We start from the raw sequence: 23,876 nt of genomic DNA on the forward strand, positions 1-23,876 counted from the left end.
CACAGGCTTAAACCTGTGTGGGCCAGTTAGTGCTTTCAAAATCACAGACTTCACAGGTACTCCTGTGCTATTGGCTACAAGAGATAACCTAAGGAGGCACAGATCATTCAGTGCAACCCCAAGTACATGTCTTCCATGGCTCATTTATTCTTTCAAACCATTACCTAATATGTGCCAAGCACTATGCTACGTGTTGGGGAATCTCATGGTGAACAAGACACATACGATCTCTGTCTTCATGGAGCTTACTTAAGGAAAGAGACAATAAAGCACTAGAGAAATAAATGAGACTATCAGGTTGTGATAAGTGCCTTGAAAATAAAATAAGGTGATATTATTGAAAGTGACTGGTTTCTAATATGAGGAAGTTGGTAAGGAAAGATTCTTCTGAAGGAGCAGAAACCTGAAAAGACAGGAAAGAACCATGAGACGGTGTAAGAGAAGTATCTCAGGCAGAGGGAACAACTAGTGCAAAAACCCTGAAACAGAAATAAGCGAGGTACTGTCAAGTGTTTGAAAGGTGATTGGTTAGGTGTTAATTTTTGATAGACTAGTGTATGTGGATTTAAAGACCCTGCTATTGATAACTAGAGGAAAGACTTACAATGACTCAACTCACCCTCAGAAAGTTTGCTAATGTAAGCAGTGTTAATTCCAGATGTAGCAGAATTATGGATTATTTTTATTTTTGCTTCTTTGTATTTTCTGTTTTCTTGCTTAATAATAAGCCATTTATTAAAAGAGACAAAAAGTCCCATGGAAGATGTAGAAATGCATTTAAGGGCTTTAGGAAAAGTAGATTTGGAAATGACAGACAAAATTCATTGTAAATTAAAATGCACTGGAAAACATAAATGTGATTTTGGTAGAATTGGAGAAGGTAGGGCTAAAGAAAGGCGGGATAGCCCGGGTGTGGTGGCTCACACCTGTAATCCCAGCACTTTGGGAGGCTGAGGTGGGTGGATCATTTGAGGCCAGGAGTTTGAGACCAGCCTGGGCAATATGGCAAAATCCCATCTCTACTAAAAAATTAGCCGGGTGTGATGGCGCACACCTCTAATCCCCAGCTACTCAGGAGGTGGAGATTATGGTGAGCTGAGATTGTGCCACTGCACTCCAGCTTAGGTGACAGAGGGAGACTCTGTCTCCAAAAAAAAAAAAAAAAAAAAAAAAAAAAATAGGTGGGGAGGTGTAAAGTCTCTTCCCTTTACTTCAGCCTTTACTTCAGCCAGTGGCTTGCTTTGGAATAACAAAAGAATCTAAAAGGATCCAATGTGACTTCATACTGTGACTTATTAAGTTATTGAAAGTAGTAGAAAGTGCTGCTACAGGTACAGAATAAACTGTCAGGAAAAGGGGAATTAGAAATGAGTAAATGACAGTCTTCTGTCAACTAACTGTGCTGAAACCTCAGCGTTTCATAAGACAGAGGATGACTGGATCTATGTACTCAGGTGCCACTCACTCACCCTCCTGTTCTTGGTCCCTGTCCAGACGGTAGGCTGGAGTCTGTTATTTATTAGCGGTTTTTAGGTTGTGGCCTCCAAATTTGTCCTTAGCTTATGTCTGCAGCAGTCCCTAGAACCTCAGCTCGCCAATGGCCAACCCCCAGAGAAACTCTGACTTGAGACACAAGTCAGAGTAGTTGGGGCAGAAGACAAGCTTCTCTCTTTTCTGAGTGCTGTCTACTCTCTGCCACTTACTAGGCTGTGCCTGGGCAAACTATTCCTCTGTCTTGGAGTCTCATACTTTCTACTCCTGAAAATAAAGAGGTTGGACTAAAATATTTTTAAGATCATTTCTAGCTCTAAACTTCTATCTCCACAGTATGAAAATACTAGCTCTAAACTTGTAGCTCTAAATTTCTAGCTATAAACTTCTGTCTCTTAGTATGAAAATTCTTGTGGCTATATTTTGCTGTGAGAGATGCGTAGTATTGATGATAAGCAAAACTGGTCCAGTGAAACATTCAAGCATGCATAGACCAGAGACAATAGAATAGTTGATATACTAACTTTTGCCTTCCCTTTCCTTAGCCCCTTATACAGAAATGTTAATGTTGGTGACATTTTTAGGAAGCAAGAGCTGGCCAGTAGACCTTGAACTCTAGTTTATCACTGGACATGGGGGAAAGTTTCCCATAAGCCTATGGGTGGAAGAGCCTTTCGAGAATGTCCCTGCTTCCCGCATAATCACTGATAACAAGCTCTCTTCTTCTTTGATGGGAGGAAGGTTTAGAACAGGAAAACACAGGGTACCTAAAGAGAAAGAGTTGTCACTAAAAGGTGATGGGGAGATTTGCCAGTGTCATCACATGTTTGTAATAAGGACTGATCATGTGTAACTTTTATTGTTTGGGAATGGACAGAAGCTGTAGGAAGACATAGCTTCATTGTGTGAGGACATCCAGCAATGCAACATGGTAGGAACACTGACACGGAGGTGTGCAGTTCATACCAATATGTATATTATTTGGCGCTTTTCCTTGTTGATGTTTTAATATTGATAATATCATAAAGAGACATTTATTCCAATAGGGCTTATTAATTGACTGTAGTGGGAGTAGGAAGTGGAAGTCTCTTCCCTTTACTTCAGTCCATGGCTTGCTTTGGAATAACAAAAGACTCTAAAATGATCCAGCGTGACTTCATGCTATGACTTATTAAGTTATTGAAAGTAGTAGAAAGTGCTGCTGCAGGTACAAAAGATATTAAAAACATTAATAAATTGAATAAATTACCACTTCTCTGTGCCTTAATTTCCTCATCTGTAAAGTGGGAATAGCTTTTGTAAATTGTGACTTCTTTAAACATATGTATTAATAATAATTAATGAATTTAATATTAATAACTTATAAAATGGAAGTTTAGTTGAGTGAAAGAATGAAGGCAGTTTTTCAAGTAGTTAACCCCCTCCTGTGGGCCTATTTATTCAGCATGAGTTTCTCACTGATTATTTGATTAATACCAACTGTATTATTTATATTGGCTATGTCCAGGATATCTGAAGATAGGCAAGTATTTATAGAGGTTTATATTTGGAATTGAAAAACAGTAAGAGCAGAGTGCATCGGTGCATAGGAAACCCAAAGCTTTCAGATGAATTTTGGCAGCAAGGGTGAAATCTCTCTTGAGCATCACCGAGTGTTTGGAAAATTGGTAGAGCCAATCAGTTTAGGGGAAGACCAAGGAAAGAGTTCTCCAACTTGTTTTCATTAAAATAAACTTTTAATCGGAAATGAGTGTTCATGTAATCTGGTATCAGATATCCTGGTATCTTCAATGGAATAAGCATTTAACTGTTTTTTTGTACTTTTGTATTGTACAATGAAATTGCTCAATTCAGGAGAGTGATACAGAGTTGAAATATATGAATGACAAAATGAAGTTTTCTTATATGTGACTCGTGCTTGGTGACAACAGGAAATGAACTGAGGATTGAGGCAAAAGATACTTGTGGCAGTTTGTGCTTGACCTATATGAATTAATGATTGAGACATAAGTTACAAGGAAAGTAAGACTGTCCCCAAATGAGGTAACTGAGGGGGCTCCACGGGAAGGGAAATGTGGCAGGCATTATAAATCAAGATATTTCTAATCTTTTCATAAAATGCATCAGGACAATTGGACAGTCCTTTAAAAGTTGGCATATTACCAACCACATCTAGACATCCAGCAAGCCTACTACCATCAGTTACAAAGAACATTTTGTCCAAGACACTCCAAGCCAACAACATGCAGTAACAGTAGCTTTAGTGACTGAAAGGGTGTAAGGGGGATAATGGCATACCCATGAACAAGAGGGTTCCACAAGTTCTGCCTAATGCTAATCATAAAGTTTTTTTTTTTTGTGCACTATATTCTCGGTTTTGTTAGAATCACAACAGGAGACACTTACAGGTTACTGTGTTGGATCTTCTCATTTTACTGAGACTATACTGGAAAACTAACCTACCCAAAGATGCACAACATATCTCCTGCATCCTAGTCTGATGATCTTCCTGCCATAAGGAAGGGTTTACCTTGACGGTTGCACATATTCCTTAAACATACTACATAGGGCATTTGAACTGATGTGAGAAGAACATTATTGTAACCACAGAAGCCATATAATAACAATTTTCTTATGATGCTATGGTGGTCATAATCAAAACAATAGCAGCTTTGTTAAGGAGACAAACCAATGTGTCTCATTATGTGCCAACACCCTTCTACCCAATATATTCTTTCCTGTTTATATCATGCCACCTGAGATGTTTTGAATGGTAGCTACCTAGCAAGAGAGAAATGCCAAGGTCTCTTACTGATCACTTCTAATATGAGTCATATCAAAGCTTGTGTAACAGCACCTACATATTCAGGACACTCCCAGTGGGAAAGAACAGTAAGCACTGTCTGAAGGATACTTTGCGTCTTGAATACATTCCTTCTATGCCAACAGCTGTGGGGGTCTGCTGTGCTCCACGGCTGAAGGTAAGGATCCGTAATGATTTTGTCTTAACAAGGAAGCTGCTGCTACTTTCCCTGTGTGCATTTTTCCACTCCCAAATGGTCTCCCTGTTGGGCCTTGTATGATTGCTCCCATCTTTCCCTTACCCCACTAGCCTTGGAAGATGTCTGTTATATTACATGAGTCCACTGTGACAGCTCCCAGACAATTGCTTTAATTTAGGAAATGCTTGCCAGAACACAGAGTCGGTTTATATCTATATGAGATGGATGAATTACAAGAGCAAATCTGTTTATTTTCCAAGTTTTACAGTCTGCAGGCACGAAATACTTTCAAGCACATGTTGCTTGTTTGGAGATGTATGTTAGTTATATGTTGTAATCCATGGGGGTTCCCTTCCTTCCTCATAACACCTAATATGTCAATCTCTGGTGCAAAATGAGGTATTTCACGTATCTGAGCTATTTAGGTGGCTGGATGCTATCCTTTAAGTATCAAAGTTTGGTTTATTTTAGCCTATTTTATGGCTATCTGCTTGAATGAATTGTATACTACTCCACCTTCCTCATTGAAAGAATAATCCATACTGGTTCTTTCTTCAAAGCTTCAGGGTGAATATGAGCATCAATGATTTTATTGTGTCCTGGCACAGAGCTCTCCTGAGGATCTATTGAGAAGTATGGGACACTTTGGGAGGCTGAGGCAGGTGGATCACCTGAGATCAGGAGTTTGAGACCAGGCTGGCTAACATGGCGAAACCCTGTCTTACTAAAAATAGAAAAATTAGCCGGGTGTGGTGGCACACGCCTGTAGTCCCAGCTACTCCAGAGGCTGAGGCGGGAGAATCTCTTGAACCCAGAAGGTGGGAGGCGGAGGTTGCAGTGAGCCGAGATTGCACTGCCGAATACTCACTGGCCCCAGTCTGTCACTCTACATGAATTCTGGTACCTGCTTTGGAAAGATCTTTCTCTGTCTTGCTTTCATTACTTAGAACTACCACTGTTCCTGTTTGTTCCAATAATCTCTTCCCTTTTTCTCCTTCTCTTTGCACAATCCGCTCACACTCCCCACATCCATCATTCCATGAGGCCCATCTTTTTATTTCCTACAGCTCATGTTTATGCATCGAGAAACTATAACTAAGCATGTTAGAACTGTGTATGCAAGAAGGCTGGGCATGGTGGCTCACGCTTGTAATCCCAGCATTTTGGGAGGCTAAGGCAGGTGGATTCTTTGAGCTCAGCAGTTTCGGACTGACCTGGGCAACATGGCAAAACCCTGTGTCTATAAAAAATACAAAAAATAGCCGAACGTGGTGGTGCATGTGCCTGTAGTCCCAGCTACTTGGGAGTCTGAAGTGGGAGGATTGCTTGAGCCCAAGAGGCAGAGGTTGCCGTGAGCCAAGATTATGCCACTCCACTCTAGACTGGGAGACAGAGCAAGATTCTGTCTAAAAAAAAATGTATGCAAGAAGAGGGAATGAACAGATAAAGGTGGCTGAGGGTACTAATGAAGAGAAGTGTGGGAATGGGAGTATCTGAATGTTGACACACCTCATTTGAATGCTTAGGGCCTCTCTTTGTTTCCTTCTTGATTCTAGGCTGTGTTCTAGAACAGTGTTGGTCACACTATTTATTATTGCAGAGCCCTGCATTCTGAAGAGGTGTCAGAGGACACCAAGAAGAGAGAGAGAGGAGTGTGTGTGTGTGTGTGTGTGTGGTTGTAGGTTGCAGTGTTAGGGTCATGGGTTGTGGCAGAGGGAGACCAATGATGACAGCTCTGGAATCTTTACTCTCATTTTAACCAGAGCAGTATCCTTTTACATCATTGTATGCATTGAAGTTCCAGGTAAGATTTCAGACATAAAATCCAACAACCAACAACCAACAAACAAATAAACAAAAAACAGCTACAAAAATCAAACAATTTCTGCTTCTTTGAAAAAAAAAGAGACAAATCTGGATAAGTAATGTGGTAGTATAATTGAGTAAATGCTCAGTTACACTTTCCCAGAATATGCTTTATAGCATGACATTATCACAGGTCTAGAAAATGACATTATCATTTTCTAGATGTTAGGAAACCATCTACTTCAAAGAGTTTAACTTCCTATCAGTGATAAATAACACAGTATTATAAAATTATCAGTGCCATTTTACATAAATTGTACATGTCTTTCCCCTATCTGATTGCACATTAGAGCATGTTTTAGAACAGTGAAGCCCAATAGAAATGTAATATGGGTCATTATGGTATTTTAAATTTTACAGTAGTCACATTAAGAAAACTAGAAGTAGAAAAAAGTAATTGTAATAGTTTAATATTTTAGTTAACTCAGCATATCCAAAATATTTTCATTTTAGCATATAATGAATATAAAAATCACACTGCTTCAGTTTTTAAATTTAAATTACTTAAAGGGGTGTGAAATTAAACATCCAATTCCTCATTCTCACTAGCTACATTTCAAGTGCTCTGCTACATGTGTCTGGTGGCTACTAGATTAAAAAGTCTGATTTTAGAACATTGTTGATACATTGAAAATGTCTACAAAGATTGGCTGGCCCTTCCATGAGAAGAGCTTAAAGCAAAATGTCATTAATTTGGCATCCACTAGTTTGGAATTTATGATAATTTCTTCAGAGTTCAGCTGAAGTTTACAATCTGATCTCTCTATGGAGAAAGGTTTTGCTTGGCACATTCACTGTATAAATCAGACCATAGGAGGCATGTTTAATCCACTTAAGAGTATTAAGTGTTTTGTGGGACTTTAGCACAACATTTATGAATGCAAAAATATTCTGCTCTGCACAGCAGAATGTCCTATATTTATTTAAGGACATCTAACAGGATGACCTTTCCTATATAAGACACATTATTAGCAGTTAGTTATTATACTATTTTGAAAGATTGATGTAAGGCTCATTTCTTCTAAAATTGTCTAAAAATCTTATTAATGTTTTAGCTAGTACTTACCCAAATTAAATAAAACTTCACAAATGTAGTCTATGTTGAACTTAAATATAAAACAACGTAGAGCTTTGCTTTGAGGTGATGACAATATCTTTTTCACAGGGTGGTGAAGTTAAAATGAGATAAGGTACTTCATAAACTATAAGATGTTTCATGCATATTAGTTATTCATTTAGTAAAGATTTTATTTCTTGGCTTTTATAAGCCAGGATTTGTGCTATATGGTAGGGATATAGCTGTGAACCAGATGGGCAGACATGATCCGTGCTCTCATGGAGCTTACAAGCTGGTAAGAGAGATAAACAAATAAACAGGCAATTAAAGTGAGTGCAGTAAGGAACATGATAGGGGAAGCACAAGATGCTAAGAAAACCTTCAGGAGAGCCACATAACCCGGAGTAGTTAAAGGGACAGTCAGGGAAGTCTTCTTGGAAGAAACGGCATCTAGGCTGAAACAGGCAACCTTACTAATCTGACTTCTATTCTCTTATAGTTGACACAGCAGCTATTTCAGAGGAGGCAGCCTGTGCAAAATGCAAGAGGTGAAAGAGAGAGCATGAAGTACTCCTGGAACTAAAAGTAGTTCTGTGCAATAGATGTAAAAAGTCCCAGTGAAAGAGGGAACCATGATAAAGGTAGAGAGGCCAATAGGAATAGATCAAAAAGGACCTGAGGAAGTTGGACTTTATTTTATCCCAAGGACAATATGAGACCATTGACAGGTTTTATGCAGGGGAGTGAGTGACATGATCTGGCTGCATTTTGGAAAAATCACTTTGGCTTCTGCATAGAGAAGGGGATGTGGGAGAGTGAGAATGGAGGCCATGAGATGAGGCCTTAGCTGGGGACACTGGTGGCCTGAAGCAAGGGAGTGAAGGGCGGGAGGCAGAATTTGATAGATATTTAGGAGGTAAAAACCAATAAGCTTTAGTGACTGACAGGACGTAAGGGGACAGGGATAAGGAGAAGTGATGTGGATAACTGGGTGAATGCTGGTACCTGCCTTTCACTAACATACAGAAAACTGCAGGTGGAACAGTTTGCAGGGGTGAGTGTGAGAACATGAAGTCTGGTGTGGCCATGCTGCAACTGATGTCTCTTCGGCAGTGTCCCAGTGGGGATATCCTGTAGTCAGTTGGATTTGTGTATATCCAGGGTTTGGTGAGCTATACTGTCTTTGAAGTTTAAATGGAAATAATTGAAATCTCATCCCACATATAGTGAGAACTTCACTTCCTTCCCAAAGTCTTTACAGATTCTGGAGGGGGTGATTAATGTTTTCCCTCATTGCCTGTAAACTTCAATTCTGGCCGCTGTGGAATTAGTTGAGTTGATGGAGCATCTCGTCATTCTTGTTTCGTGCCACATCAACCCAGTTGTTGAATTCAGTTTCTTTCCCTTAATTTTCACAAAACTCAAACCAAAAACCCAATCATACAAGGCCATTGTGTATGCAGCAGGGCTTCACTCATGATGTACGGAGATGAAAGAAGTTTGGGTGGCAGCAATGAAGTACAATTTATAAATGAGTAACCATCATACTTGTTCTTGAGGAGCCATTTCTGCCAACCTGGGCTCCAACCTCCTCCTGAATTGCTTTGCCCTCTTTCCTTGCCTGTTTCCCTCCTAGCAATAGGAACAAACAAACAAAAGCAAAACAAAGGAAAGTAAAGCAAAACCTCCCACTGTATCATGCAATTAATAGAGATATATAGATACTGGGAGGAGTATAGAGAGTTATTTTTCCAGTGATATGAATGATGCCTCCTAGAAAGGAAATGGCCACAGTTAGTTTTGATTTTAAGTATCCATTTGTTTCCCTTCATTACATATGAGTCTGGCCCTTGAGAGAGGACTAAAGACAGATTTGGCAGTCAACAATAGAAAGTTTCTACTTGAAGCAGTATGAGTGTATGTGATCACCTAAAGACAATGTATAAAGTGAGAAGAGAAGTTGGCCTACAATGGAAACTTGGTGTCCAATATTATTTAAGACTTAAATTTTAAGGAAACCACAGAAGTAAAGGAGTCCTCAAAGGGGGATTGAGAAGGAGGGAAGAGAAGCAGGAGAAAAAGCAGAAGAGTGTGTTGTCGTGTAGGAAGGTACTTGTTAGAAAGGAGGGCGAATCTGGACTGTGTATCTTTGTAACCTAGTGTCTGTCAGAATGCCTGGAGCAGAAGTGCTCAATGAATCGTAGTTGAATTAAAACAGGCTACTTTACCAATCTTTCTACTCTCTTAGAGTTGACTCAGCAGCTATTCTAGTTCTTTTCTATATATTTCAAGTTTCCAGTGCATCCCTGCATTCCCTGCTGTCATCACATGACTTAGCTTGAGGTCCTCTGACTAGTGTTCCCTCAAGTTCTTTTCTCTCCCGCTTATGGCTTATATGGCTTACAACATTTGTCTCTACAATCACCCTCTCTACCTCAACATTTCTTTGTCTCTCTCTTCATTTCTTTGTGTCTTGGAGAAAAACATATTTTTCTTTTGGCAAGGCTCATTATACTGTCTACGGATCCTTTTCTTCAAGGCAACTCTAATCTGTGATTTTGAGGAGCTTTAATGGGCAGCTAACCCTGATTAAGAAAAATTATGAACTCCGTTATTAATAAACTGTCTTTTAAAACATTGCCTCCAAGGTAGTGGTGCTGGGGTGGGGAGAGAAAAATGAAAAGGGCTCATTGTGTTGAAAAAGTCGAGAACTTTTGTTCCATCTAACCTCTTCACTCTCTTTCAACTTGAAACTTCTGGACAGGAAACTATACTTGCAGTTCCAGTTCTTCATAACTCACTTATACTGAACTCCTTATAATTTAACTTCCTCTGTTAGTAAAACTGCTCCCCATTGGATCTGACTTGCCAAGTCAAGGCATTTTTCCTCAGAGCTAATCTCATTTGCAGTGTTTAGTACTCTTAGCCACTTCTTCCCTTCGTTTAATTCACTGATATTCAATTCACTAGTTTATCATCTTTTTTCTCTTCTCTCTTGTGGAAACCTGTCATTCCCTAATGTCCTTTCTAACTACTGTCGACTGTCTTTTGAACTCCAGGCCTGCATTTACACCTGTCTGCTGAACATCTAAATTTGAACAGTTATCTTAACGTCCATATCTAAACATAAAATCATACTTGATTGGATCCGTGTTTTAAAAATGGCTATAGAAGACATTATTGAATACATTTGAATGTGGATTAAATATGATATTAGGGTATAATTGTTAATTTTTAGGTGTGATAATGGTATTATAGATTTGTGAGAAAACATCTTTATTCTTACAAGATACATGCTGAAATATTGAGGAGTAAAGTGCCATGATGTCTGCAACTTACTTTGAAATAGTTTAGAAAACAGACACACACACAAACATATTGGAACTTAATGCAAATATAACACAACATTAAAAATTGTTGAATCTAGATGGCTCCTATAAAGAGTTGCTCATTGTATCATTATGGAATTCATTTATATGTCTGAAAAATTTAGTAATAAATAGTTGGGATGGGCAAAATGTTTATCGTCTCCCCGTCAATCTCAAACCAGCTCCTCCTCCTGATTTCCCTATATCTGGGAATGGCACCGTGGTCTGCAGTATACTGAACACCTATGTAGTATACTGGACACCTATGTAGTATACTGGACACCTATGTAGTATACTGGACACCTAAAGGCTCCTTTTCTGGGAACACCTCTTTCACAGCCCTCCACATGGCTGTGCGATGACATCCTGTGTTGAGTGGCCAGAAGCACATGCCTAATCTTTACCAATCAATCCGCTTTCTTAGATATTTAGATTTGAAACTCAGAAAATCACCAAATGGCTGAAGGTATGAAATAGAAAACTTAGGAACATTGGTTGCCATGATTTTTGTTATATGAAGACAGAGAGTTTGTAGCAAAAGAAGACTGAAGCAAATGAGCTAAGAAGGCCAGAGGCAGGGAATGAAGAGAGGGTCCTACTGACATCTTTTATGACCTCTTTCTGTGGGTCACAATAATAATTTTAGTGGAGAAAATACAATTTCCATAGGTGCTGAGGTTTCTGGTCCGTTCAGAGAAACTCTGCTAAATAAAGGATAATCTCAATTCTTATTTTTTCATATTTAATTTTGTAAATATTTTAGGCCAAATTTTTGGTATTCAAATTAGCTTCTTGCTGAAAATGTAGTTGACGTATGTAACCGTGTATATATAAAATATTTGTACATCTTAACAAGTACAGCTTCTATTTCAACAAGAGACATCCAACTTCTTTATGTACATGTTAATTGTGTGTGCACCACAAATAAATCAAAGTTCATTTTTGCTTCCTTGGTTTCTTCTTAAATTAGTAAAAACAATATTTTTACAGTAATACTATGCTCCACCTATATTCTGTATTTGTATTGCTACTTCAAAAGTAAATATTTTATCTTCAATGTTGAAATAAGTGTTGAAATTAATTGAATTTGCCGTAACATTCACAATAAAGTCAGCTATTTCTCCATCATTAACTTCCAAAGTTTCACATTGACTCCATGAATTGGATGAAAGAAATCAAATAATTTTTGGATATTCTATTTAAAACTTCGAATGACCCAGATTCATCTAGCATCTTTTAATTCTTTGAGAAGTTCTCCTGCTAATGGAACCAACACATTAACAGCTGTACCTTTACTTTTCCTTAAAGCACTAGAAAATTGGGAATGCAAAATGAGTTACATTAATTAAGAACAGTCTAATGATCTAAGTGAAAACCATGCTTCACAGAGCAATATGTAAACCTACCTTCTGCAGCTACATGTCTTCTTTGGGCAGAGTCTTCTTAAAATACCCACTAACTTTTCAAGTAGATACTGATGCATCTCATCCTATTTGTGTCTTCTGGTTGTCAGGTGGGCATTGATATCACTTTGTCTCCCATGGCGGAATGTAAATGTCAGTAAGCATTTTGTGCGTATTTCCCACTAATCCTCAAATTTCTTGAAAAATGGAAATTTGGTACTTAATTTTTCATCAAATATGATATTCTATTTTTTGAGTGTATTATTTCCCAAGGGGTTATTATGAAATAAAAAGCAACATTGTCAAACAATAAAATAAATTATTGTACATTTACACCGCATAGCAAAGGACAGATCCACTGTAGCAAGAGTGATCAGATAACTTTCCATATGTCCTATGGCAAGACTACTGTCACTGCTTCCCACACATATTTTATGTACACCTAACATATCCTGCTTTGAACAGCTTACAGGTCAAGACTTGGACCACAGCACAACTGAGTTGCTACATACAATGGCCAGCTAGATCAACAGAAATAAATAGTTGTACTATACCATTTGAAACCAGAGGAGGTAGCTATCTTTAGCACCTCATGTCAGAGAGCACTTCATTTTAGCAGTAAGTGTGCTGCAGGGTTTCCTTGAAAGGGAAGTGTTAGTCACGGATCAGCAGAGATGATCATCGTTTAGATTTAACAATGTGTTAAAGTGAGAATTCTGCACTCTGCACATATATTCCTGTCTTGTACTACCAGAGGAAAACACAGCAGAAACTGGATTCATAGAGGATACCAAACATATCCTAATACATTTTAATGCAAGTATTAATATTTATTTATTATTATTTCTTCACTAAAAGAAATCACCAGGACAAAGGCTAAACTCTAGGACAATAGATATATACTAGTATTATCCTAGGCAACTGGCACATATAATGACCCTATGTTTAGCTCAACTAAGGAAAACTCACATTTCACACAAAAGAATCTTCATTCCTTTGAACTTGCATCCTACTTTACCATGTTTCTAATTCAGTTTTCTTTCTCCACAACCTCACAAGACTAAGATCCTTAAGAGAATGGATTGTATTTTGTTCCCGTTCAGGGTTCCCACGCCTCTGATATCGAGGTCTTAGTCAAGGCTAACTGTCTAGTCTTCTCTTTGGAAAAGTCAGCTTGACAAAGTCAGCAGAGCTTGGGCTTACCTCTACTACTTTCTAGCTGTGTGACCTTGGAAATCTACCCAGTTTTCTCATCTGTAAATACGGATCAAGATGCCTGTAAGTGAGTTGGATTGTTGTCTACCAAGCATCATCCCCAACCTTCTCTAAATTTCTCCGTCTCACAGGGGAGAAATCTGGAGGAACATTTCACAGAATCCTTTTCCAGCATGACGCTGGGTTAAATCTGCCAGTGAGTGGGACTTGTATGAGTTTTGAAAGGCAAAAGAGAAAAGAAAGCTGGCTCATTTGCAGCATCTTTCCTTTGCTTGACCCCAAAAGCTCCTCTGGAAACTACCCCACTGAAGTGCTTCAGCAGCTGAGATCATCACAGTGACCTTCTTGGGATCTCTCCCTTTTAGATTTATGAAAAGTGGCCTTCCTGACTTTCACTCTCCTAGCATTTCCAAAGGTTGAGAAGCTTCTAATTCTCTATATTCTTTTTTTTATTATTATTATACTTTAGGTTTTAGGGTACATGTGCACAATGTGCAGGTTTGTTACATATGTATCCATGTGCCATGTTGATTTCCTGCACCCACTAACTCGTCATTTAGCATTAGGTATATCTCCTAATGCTGTCCCTCCCCTATAATCAACCTTTCCATTTGAAATAAAGAGTAACTCTGTTTTCCTGACAAGCCATATCTGATCCCTGGGGTTATTATAAGGGTAATAAAATTACATACTATGTGTAAAGCACTAACCACAGAACCTGACAGGTACCCAGTAGATGCTCAATCAACAGTAGCTGTCCTTATTGTTATTATCATCAGTAAAATGTATTAATTTATTCTGTTGCTCACCTTCTCTCAGGACAACAGCTTGTGTTTTATCTTTGTATCTTTGAATATTTTCTCTGCTCAGAAACCTCTGAAGCATGGTCATAGGTGGGAGGACTGCATATATTCTGTGCATGTCTCCAACCTGCCCCATCACTGACAATTGTTGGTTCATAATTCTCTTTCTAGATTTCTGGACCAGGCATAGTAGGAGCTTTATAAGGATTAGACCTGAACTTTAATTTAGAAGAGAAAAGTAGTGGATGAGGAGAGGAAAGACTAGGGTATTCTCCCTGGTGAAGAACTGATATAGAGAGTCAGCCAGCTAGGGAAAAATGACTCTACCTTGTCCTGATGCTAAAATCCACCTAATTCTCAAATACTGCTCCAGACTAATTTGTGATGACACCTCCCTGTTATCAAGGGAGATCGGGTGGCACTTCCCTTCCTTAGTCTCATATGCACATGCTATGATTTGAATGTTTGTCCCTTCCAAAAGTCATGTTGAAAGTTAATCCGCAATGTGGCAGTATTGAGAGTTGGGTTCTTTAATAGGTGATTGTGTCATGAGGGCTCTGTCCTCATGAATGGATTAATTCATTCAGAGATTGATGGGTAAGTGGATTAATGGGTTATCATGGGAGGGGAACTGGCAGCTTTATTAAGAAGAGGAAGAGAGACTTGAGCTGGGCCACTCAGGCCTCTCACCACGTGATACCCTCCACCACCTTGGGACTCTGCAGAGAGTCCCCACCAGCAAGAAGGCCCTCACCAAATGCGGCCCCTTGACTTTGGGCTTATTAGCCTCCATAACTGTAAGAAATAAATTCATTTTCTTTATAAATTACTCAGTTTTAGGTATTCTGTTATAAGCAACAGAAAACAAAGACAACACAATTTGTAACTTTTTAGTTACAAATTTTTAGTTACAAATTGTGACTCTTTAGTTACAAATCTGATCTCCCTCACCAATATGGATGTTGATAAAATAAAGAGAAAACAGAATAGTATTTGCTCTAAATTCTCATATCCTCCCTACCCTCTCCCCCATTCCCCAATCACCTCTTAGAACTACAGAAAGCCCTCAACTTAAAATCAACTTAAGATTTGTCTACTTCAGGATGATCTGAAAGTGATACACATTTAGCAGAAACTGTACTTAGAAGTTTAAATATTTCTTGGGCTAGTGACATACTGTGTGATGCTCTCTGATAATGCTGGAAGCAGCAGCAAGCTACAGCTTCTAGTAAGCTATGTAATCATGAAGGTAAACAATTGATACTCTATAGTGGACTGTGTTGCCAGATGCTTTTGCCCAACTCTAGGCTAATGTAAGTGTTCTGAGTTTAAGGTAGGCTAGGCTAAGCCATGATGTTTGGTATATTAGGCATATTAAATGCATTTTCCACTTAGAATATTTTCAACTTTTCAACTTATGATAGGTTTACGGAGATATAGTCTGAAAGTCAAGGAAGATCTGTATAACTCTTCTCGTCATCTTTTGAGTACATTAAGGGAACTGTGAAGATTAAGAGAGTTGGCCTCTTTTGGCTTGCTTTTCTGTTAGACAAATCATGCAAGACAGTTTCTCTTGCAAGATACCCCAGGTATATGCCAGTATCTATTAGGTGGTAGCACATTATAATGGAAATAGCACTGATATAGGAAATAGGAGATCAGAGTTCTCAACCTAGCTATGATATCACACTAAGTAGGATAAATATAAACTCTAAATAGCCCAATGTCAGATCGGGTCAGATTTTTGCCTTTCAGAGGAAGGGACACTTGAGCTGAGTTCTGAAAGACAAGATGGAGCCTGCTATGTGAAGATCAGAGGGCGGAGAAGTTGAGGTAGAGGGTCAAGCTAGGGCACTGTTGGTGATGTGGGAATGTACTCGGCATAGGTGAAACACAGGAAAGGCCAGTGTGGCTGAAGGGGAGGAGGTAAGGAATAAAGTGGTACAAGAGAGTTAGGAGAGAGTTAGGACTCAGGTCATAGAGGGCCCTGCTGGCTGAGGTAAGGAGTTGGAATTGTATTCTAAGTGTAGTAGGAACATTTGTGAAGGAGTCAAGCAGGGGAGTGATATAAGTGGAATTCACATTGAGAAAGTTCCTGCTGGCTGGTTTGTGGAAAGTGGAGATGAGCAAGGGAGACAGAGAGCAGGCCTGGGAGATGCGGGGGTTGGGGGGGCGGAACACCAGGAACTGTAGCCAAGGAAGCCACAAAAGGGGTTTCAAAAACAAGGGTGTGACCAACTATGTTGAAAAATGATGAAAGGTGGAATAAAATGAGAATCAGAAACTGGCATTGGACTTGGCAATGTGGGATAAATGACTGCCCTGAAAGTGGTCTCAGTGGAGAGGTGGGGACAGAAACATGATTGGAGTGGGCTGAGGAGAGAATATTCCGCTGCTAAGGGAAGCAGAAAGTTGGGGTTGTGGTTGAGGAGAGATTTGGGATGAGGGGATGGTGGGTGCGTGCCATAATATGAATGTATGGCTAGGGTTAGGTGTGGGACAATGGTTAGAAAGCTAGTCAGAAAGAGGATGGGGTGGGGAAGTTGTACGACCTGAACATCAGAAAATGTGACTAGCCATAGTTGATAGACTTCAGCCCCAACTGATGCTGCTAGGATTGCCAATCATAATTCCTATTAGCTCGGAAAGTGTGCTTTAGGCTTTCTCCTGCAAATGTACTGGAAATAATTATAATTTAAAACATTTGGGAAAATGTCAATGTCTGAATGCAAATGCTTCCAAGCTCATCATTCCTGCGAGGTTACCTCTTCCCTTGGATAAAAGTTTTTGTCTGAGGTAATTTACCTGTTACTTAAAAATTCCTGAGCTTATCTTAAACCTGGATGGTTTTCTACTTTGCTCATGGTTTTGAAGTTTATCCCTATGAAATTGGAATTACCTGGCACTTCTCAAAATGAAAGGGAGCTTACTAGAAAGCTGCATAATTCTTTCTCTGGGAAATATAAAATGCCAAAGGCATTCTGGTTTGCTTGGGTACAGTGTAAAAAGGGCAGTTCCATTTTTCAGCCAATTGTTTGTCTAGCATTTCATAAACATTTGCTGAGGGTGTACCACATGCAGGACTCTGGAGAGTGTGCCAGTGAATCAGGCTGCAGGGTATTTTTTTCAAGGATTTTTTTTAGTTTATTTAGAGAGATGACTAATTATTATTATTATTAATGTGCTAGGCATTCTGCTGAATACTTTACTTATGTGATCTCACTGGATCCTTATCAGTGAAGTGGATTCTCTTAGTATCTCACTTCACAGATGAGAAAACTGAGGCTCAGAGAGCTAAAATAACTTGCCCGAAAACACACAGTTTGGGAGTAGGTGGGCCAGGATTTGAGATTTTAAGCAGCATCATCTGACAGAACTTTCTGTAATGATGGAAATGTTTTATATCTGAACTGCCCAATATAGTAGTCATTAGCCACATGTGACTATTGAATAGTAAAAATGTTGCTAGTGAGACAGAGGAATTGCATTTTAAATGTTAATTACATTAATTTAGATTCAAATAGCTTCACGTGGCTAGTGGCTATCATTACAGACATTGCGGCCCCAGAGTCTGAGTGCTTTCCACTATACTATGATGGGTCACTATAAGAATTGTGTGACGAGAATGGCTGTTTCTTCTTTGTTCCCCAGCTTTGGGTGAACTAGCATGCTCTAGTCCATAGAGTGTTGAATGTAAGCTCCAGCCTTCAGCACACATAGCAACCAAGGGAAATGATGAACAACATCGCCTAAGTAAATAAAGTGTACAACTCAGCTGAGGAGGCTGAGACTCTTGTTGTTCTGGGGACTTCTTTTATTGGTGTATTGGTCTTGACCTGATAACTTTGAGTTAGCTCTAGTCGGGAAAACCAATTTACTCTAGGTGTCTCAAGTAGCAAGGGTTTAATATAGGGAACTGATTTCACATATGTCGGAGTTCCCAAAGAAGCAGGATGCTAGAGCCAAAGCTGTTCTATATTGCTGAAGCCATTTCAACAGTAACCTCAAATAGTAATGAAGTCTGTTCTTTCCTCCGCTTACCTTCTAGTCTCCTGCTAATTCCTCTTATGAACAGAACCAACAGGGAGCCAGCTGGCATGAGAGTCTGAAAAATGTGGTGTGTGGAGTCCCAGCCCCAGGATCACAGAACAGAGTAGAGAAAGTGGGTTTGAGGCTGAGAGAAAGTGGGTAAATAACCAGTATAGTTTTAAAACAGCTTGTCAGGTCTGAATAATCCTTCATAATTATTCTTTAAAATCCACTGAATCCAGGAAGGCCATCAGTTCTCTATGACTAGCAGGATAAGACAAGTATCATTTTGGGGTCTGTGGCTTACCATATACTGGGAATCTGTACGCCCAACACATTTTACTGAGGTCTTTGAAACTGACATTTGTCAAAGGACAGATTCAAGCATGTGTTTCCCAGATGGCCCAGTATCTTAAGGGGGTAAACTCTTTCGAAGTCCAGTTGAAAACTTATGCCATTTGAGGCTGGGTGCGGTGGCTCACGCCTGTAATCCCAGCACTTTGGGAGGCTGAGGTGGGCGGATCACGAGGTCAGGAGATTGAGACTGTCCTGGCTAACACGGTGAAACCCCGTCTCTATTAAAAATACAAAAAATTAGCCAGGCGTGGTGGTGGGCACCTGTAGTCCCAGCCACTCAGGAGGCTGAGGCAGGAGAATTGTGTGAACCCGGGAGGCAGAGTTTGCAGTGAGCTGAGATCGGGCCACTGCACTCTGGCCTGGGCCACAGAGTGAGACTCCGTCTCAAAAAAAAAAAAAAAAAGGTTATGCCATTTGAATAAGCAAATGCCTCAAAATTTTTTTTGTTCCCACTTACACTTTTTCCCCACCCAGCTTTACTGTGGTACAGTTAGCATACAAAAACTGCATATAGTTAATGTATACAATGGCGAGTTTGGATATATGAATGTACTCATGGTTAAAAGAGTGAATGAATAATTCCCATTCACTCTTTGAACCACTTAAAAGTGGTAGAAGCCAGTGTCATAACTTGAGGCATTATTTCAACTGATATAATCTCAGAGCATATGAAGGCAGTTTTTTCTTTGTTCTCAGTTGCCAAAAGCATTTGAGAAGAAGCAGTGAAAGACATTTGAACTCAAGGTGCAGTGTATATGTTGGTATGCCTGTTCAGGGTAAGGTAGTCCATACATATCTGTACCTCGTGTGATATGGGCTACATGAGCTACAAGATTATCTAATGTGTTCTCAAAGAATAGAGAGAGGAATTGAACAGAAAAATCTAAGCTAGAAATAACATTTTCTCTCTCCATGAATTGGACCTCAGTTGAGCTTACAGTGGAAAGCTTAAAATGGACCGGTAAGACCCTCCACCCTTTAGTGAAAGGTCTGGAAAACTGGACAATAGAACCTTTAAAACTACACGTATCTTTAAAAAATGTGTATATTTAAGTCATACTACAAGATGATGTTTGCATATTGGACAATAGAACTTAATTTGTCCCCAAGAAAAATTGGAGCTTTGAAAAACAGTAGGATCATTTTATATTTCAGTGGTGATTTGTCTTTCCAAACGTGAGAGTTTTCTGAACCTCTTCTATTAGGATAGGTAAAGACGAAAAGCAGAACATTGTACTGAACTAGCTACCATTTATGGAGAGACAACTATGTGCCAGGTACTGTGTGAGGTTCTAAATATAGACCTTGTATAATTAACAACTCTGCGAGATACAGGTATTAACCAATTGTAAAGATGAGAAACTTTCCTTGAGGATCTTCCTCAGACACAGGGGAGCACTCAGTGAATAACCCAGCAATTCAGAGTTTTGGACTCTTGCTACCTAAAGGATGGTCCCTGATCATCAGCACTGGTATCACCTGAGAGCTTGTCAGTTACTCAGAATCTCTAGTCCCACCCTCCACCTGAATCAGAATCTGCATTTTTAACAAGATCCCGTGGTGATTCATAAGCACGTGAAAGTTTGAGAAGCATGGCTCTAGAGCGGGAGTCAACAATATTTTTTCTGTAGAGGGCCAGAAAACATGTATTTAAGGCTTTGCAGGCCATATAGTCTCTGTCAGAACTACTCAGCTCTGCCCTTGTAGCAGGAAAGCAGCCACAGACAACGTGTAAATGAATGAGTGCGGCTGTGTTCCAATAAAACTTTATTACAAAAACAGGTGGTGTTGAGCTGTATATTGCCTGTGGGCTGAAGCTGGCAGAGCTCTGTACTAGATGGTCCATATTCTACCTCTTCCTGCCATGTTAGATTGGGACTGTTTTCTTTACCACAGTCTTTGACACAGGCCTGTCTTGCTGGTAGATTGCTTTGCTGTGCGAATAAGAAGCCCTATTCACTGCAAATTCAAACAAAAGAAAGAATATGTGTGCTGGAGGCAAGGCTGCTCTTTTAACACAGAAGGCCTTACAGCGTTTGGCTCCAGTTCAGGGCCATCTGTCAGTTGTGCAACCACAGGAACATGCTTAGTTGGGCTACTGAGAGTGGATTCAGTTCTCAGAGCTGGATTCATAGTGACCAAATTTATGTGTGTAAAATGTTTTTATACATTTTACCGGTGTGTAAAAACAGGATGAGTAGTTATTAATGTCCCCAGAAATAATTTTCACAGGGATGAGAATATGCACTGGGGTGACCAACATACTCTTTTCCTTTAGGTCAGCAGTACTATGCAAAACATGTGCCTATTGCATTTTTTAGGGGGGAAAGTTGGTAGTTGGCGTAGATTGCTAAAGAGATCCATGAATGATGCAAAGAAAGTTAAAAATCATGGTCATGGGTACACTGACATGAAAATCCAAATAGTAATTTAAATCCCAATTTATTACTTTAAAATGAGAACTGTTAATGTTGTGCAAGACAATATTTTTCCTCTGAGAAAATATATAGAACCTCAGACGTTATAATCATATAACCTCTGCTTATTTCCCTGGCATTTTAAACAACCCTCTCCTCTTTATTTTGTCAATTAATGCAGCACATTTTTTGCCTCTGGGGAAAGGTGGCAGACTAGAATGAAGAAGTCAATTCTTGGCTTTTGACGTTCAAAAGCCTTGCCCTGGGAAAGGTGATGAGTGGGAAGGAAGAACCAGAGCAGTAATCGTGAACTTTAAATTTGGCTCTGATGAGAGCACAGTTTCTCTGTTTCAACTAAGGATTCTTTAGACTAAGGGAAAGGAAGTCAGTGGGAAGTCAGAGAGCTTAAACTTTGGTGGGGGCCCTTGAATAAGTGAGCTTGCCTTTGCCTCCTTAGGTTGAGCCCCAGAGATGGAGGAGCACAGTGATAATTTTAAACAGTTCTGGAAATTTGGGAGTAGAGGGGGCCTGTGCTTCCACCTCCCTTTTCCCAAATAGAGTCTAGTGAAGCAGTGGGACCCCAACGTAGAAATGTCTGAATGGTGAGGTTAGTGGGTGGGCTTGAGAAAGCCTCATATAATGTCCCGAATTGCAAAGGAGTGAAGGAGCAGCAGAATATTCCTTGTGCACCTGAGAGCTACACAGACATAGCATAGATAAATGGTCAACTTGAAGAGACCTTGTGGTCAGGACAAGAAGGATGTGGCAGTGACCTGTGTGGACTGAGGACCAATGACCAGATGGGAATGAGGACCACTTAGTGGATGTGAATGAGAAGAATTGAGACCCAGAACAAGACTCTGAACCTATCACACTAATGTCTTCTCACTAACTTAGCAACTCAGGAGAAAGGGAGGAGACCAAGGTTGAATTCCTCCCACTTGGGACTCAAAATAGAAATTAAAGCTATGGAAAAATAAAGGGAACTATTTTTATGTTACTTCTGAGTTTTTGGACAGGAATTCACACTTGGCACCTTGTTATCAGACCCAGTGTACCGTAAGTCTGTAGAACCACATATTCTCTTCTAATAAGCCAGTGATTCAGAACCCTGGCATAACATTTGATTCACCTGGGGAGATTTTAAATTTCTGATGCCCAGGCCATTTCTCAAATCAATTAAGTCAGAATCTCTGTGGTCAGGCATCTCTAGTTTTTAAAGTTTCCCAGGTGATTCCAATGTGCATTCAAGGGTGAGGATGGCAGATATAGGCTGATCTCCTTGGAAAGCAAAACCATAATCAGAAGGTTACATAATGATAATGGAACCAGAGCCTGGTGAATGCATTATATGAATGGAATGTATAATGTTTTAAAGATAAACAAGGATGGCCTGGAAGATGGAGTTAGAAACCCTTATCCTATGACAGGGTTTAGAACGATGCTACCAACATCTGCCTCTGCTACTATTAAATGTCTTCTGCTTCTCTAGGTAATCAAGCCCCCTACTGGTGGACACAGTTTTTCTTTAGTCATGTAAATGGGTTCCATCTGGTTATTGTCCAGTCTTACAGACTTGGGAGACATTCTGTGTTTTAAAGGTGATTGTATATCCCTGCTCTGATTCCTTATATCTTGATTTTAAAGTTTAACTCACAGAGGGTAACCTTATTTTATCCACTTTCAAATTCTCCAGGGATGTTTCACTGTAGCCCCACCTCATTTCAGTCCTGACTACAGTGACATCACAAACCACATCTCTTCAGAAAGGCCATAATAATAGTATCGCCGAAAGGACATCTATCACTGTTTTAAAAAGAGATTTCCAACAACAACTTCTTCCAAAACAGTGTTCAAAGATTATGGCACACATTATTTTGCTGTGTCAGATAACAAAGATGGAGAAATAGCTTGCGAGCATGACCATGTAATCTTATGTCAAATCACGTGAAGCAATACTCTTAAATACCAAGCTGATGGATTTGCTACGAAAGCATTTATTGAACATCTATTGTCTTTCAAAGATTATACTAGTAAAAGCAAAAAATAAGAAAACCAGTCCCTGGCTGAAGAATGACTTGATCTAGTCTCTGATTTTTCTGGGTGCTATCATTATGTCCATATGTGCATCTCCTGGCAAAATGCCTGCATTTTGAAAAAGATCATGATGGGTTTTGATGATAATATGAGGTTCCTCACACCCATGCATGCACACACAGTCATACACATATTACCATTCTTTTTGGCCAAGTCTGGCTTATGACAACACAGATAAAGCCTTAGGTGATGCTTCATTACTTGGCAAACAGATAACTGAGTTAGACAATTTTTGCTTGCTAGCCATTAGTGGGAGGATAGAAATGTGTATTTTTCTCTTTCAGAATATTAGTCCTCAAATATACTGTGATTTTTTCTTGCCCTTAATCCACACAATAGGCAATGTGATTTTAAAGTCATTGTCTTACTTCTATTTGAAAGTTTTAATGTCTTCTCACTGCCCTTAGTATAAAGTCTAAATTTTACAACATGACTTATAACTCCAATCCCTCAACCCTTGCAGAAAGCTTTCTTTAATTTTCTACCCCACTCCTACCTTCACTGGGTTATATATTCTTTCTGGGTTATCCATTCATAGCACATACTACATTTTAATATGATTGCTTGTTAAATTGGCCATCTTCCCATTAGACCATAAGTTGAGATATTTACAATCTTATCCCAGGAACTTATCGCATGCTTGCATATAGTAGATGCTGAATAAATGTTTGTTGAATACATGAATGAATGCCTGTTTTCTCATGTTTGTCTTCTCCGCTAGACTATAAGTTCCTGGAGGATTTTAATATGATTGCTTGTTAAATTGGCCAT

Source organism: Hylobates moloch, unplaced genomic scaffold (genome assembly GCF_009828535.3).
Source record: "Hylobates moloch isolate HMO894 unplaced genomic scaffold, HMol_V3 SCAFFOLD_7, whole genome shotgun sequence".
NCBI lineage: Eukaryota > Metazoa > Chordata > Mammalia > Primates > Hylobatidae > Hylobates > Hylobates moloch.